Source organism: Zophobas morio, unplaced genomic scaffold (assembly GCF_036711695.1).
Source record: "Zophobas morio isolate AGI-343-1 ecotype UQ-CSIRO unplaced genomic scaffold, CSIRO_AGI_Zmor_V1 ptg000030l, whole genome shotgun sequence".
Taxonomy (NCBI): Eukaryota; Metazoa; Arthropoda; class Insecta; order Coleoptera; family Tenebrionidae; genus Zophobas; species Zophobas morio.
This window is the reverse complement of record NW_026972135.1, coordinates 4,486,132-4,488,160: the sequence shown is the minus strand read 5'-3', so window position 1 is coordinate 4,488,160 and position 2,029 is coordinate 4,486,132.

Genomic DNA, 2,029 nt, shown 5'->3' with positions numbered 1-2,029 from the left:
GACAAGTTCAATGCATTATAATTACGGTCACATCTAAAAATTGTGTATAAGTGAGGAGGGAAAATTTCGGAATCAGAAATAGAGTCTTGTAACCAAGTCTCTGTGATGCAAATAATGTCATAAGTTAAATCTAAAACCGAAATTGAAAGTTGGCTTAGTTTGTTTCGGATACTCCGTGTATTTTGATAATATAAAGAAGTAGATGAAATGTTGGGCTTTACGATTTTAAATGATTGGATACTTTTATAATGCGCGGAATACCTTTGACGAACTTAATTTGAAGATCGCTCTCCCCTTCAGCTTCTCTACGTTGTAACTCTTGCTTCACATTCCGAAAATATGCATTTTGTTTCGGCGTTTTGTCAGAGGATACCTTCACATTATGAAAACGCTGACTGTTCTGTATTCTGTTACGGTTTTCTTTTACCTTACGCAACATTTCTGATAACAAGTGTGGAAACCACAAACAAATAATAAATATCGCACTGATGTGTGACAATTTTTGCCGCTCTATTCCAACAGTGATTATAATTAAAATGTAAAATTGATGTCATATCTTATCTGGCAATTCTTTGTATAAAATACAATAGTAAATGAGTCAACAAATCCCTCTATAAATGGTAATATTAAATTTATTTCTCAAAGTTCAACAAATCATATGCACAAAATTGCCTGATAAAAAGCTCTGAGTCATTTAAAAACACTCATATTCGCCCATATAAATTGTTGGTAATTTAAATTATAATTTGTTTACGTAAACTAACAATGATCAGTTATGCAACCAGTAATACGCTTCATTTAACTTGTTAGTTTTAAAAAGCTGGTTTTGATTTCCATGACAGATTTTAACCCTCAAAAAATCGCTAAAACATGTTTTTGCTGAAGAATTATTTCTTTATTGTACGATCGGAGGCTTCCAGGATTTTTAAAACGATCGGCAAAAGGTTTTGAGTGAAAAATACGGTTTCTAGTACCTGAATGCCCACTGTTAATCCTTTTATTGTTTTTACCTTCTTTTTTGGAATTTGTCTTACACTGGCAAGTTCGACGACCTTGAGACTAATCCTCCCAAAAGAGAAAGTTTGTGTGACGGTTTTAAAAATTTGTCACTTCTAATATACCTGGCATGGTATAAATGTTTTTATAATTTATGCTCACATATATACTCCGTTTATTGTGTCAAGCTGATGGTTCAACAATTCAAAGCTTTGATTGCATTCGGTGTACACAAAGTTTGTATTTCAATTACCTAATTAATTCCTTCATATCGAAATGGATGTGGCAATTTTAGAATTTTTGTATAGCCTTAAAATTAGAAAAATATAAAATCTCTTTATGACAATGTACAAAACGCTTACAGATATTTTTCAATAGCGGTAAATACAGGGTTAGTATAAAGTCCCGGAACGATTGAATAACTTTGCTTTTTGGAAATTTTTGATTTTACAATATTAAAAAATCATCAAATAACTTTGAATCATTTTTTTTTAATTTAATTTGTCAAATTTTCTGTCCAAAATGTATAAATTTGTAAAGTCAGAGGTAAATTAGAACGCTGTTTGTAGCTGAAAGCAATAGGTACTTAATTTCGATTAAATTATTGTAATTTGTTGGGTTAGTCTCTACAGATTTCCCTCCACCAACTCGAAAACCTCACGTGCAGATGCCTAAGAAGCAGGTAAGAAATTATCACCAAATATTAGTTGAAGGGATTAAGAACCCCATTGTGTGGGTTTCGTTTTGAATCGAAATTTTTCCCGTTTCTACCTTTCCAAACTCAAAAGCTTGGGGTATGAACTACTGCGCTTGCGTAATTTTTAAGCCTCATTAAAAGCCAAAGGGTTCTGAGTACCGAGGGCCCCATTTACCATCAGTTCTTGAATCTTCTTCGTGAGATCAAGACCGCCGTGCTCTTGGGCCATATTTGCCAGCTTCGTTTGAGTTTTTTTCGGTCATTCTCCGCCTGGCTGTTCCGCCACTGGCGCTTGAAACCGAAAGTCGCGTTGCCATGGTGACGTTGTTTGACAGT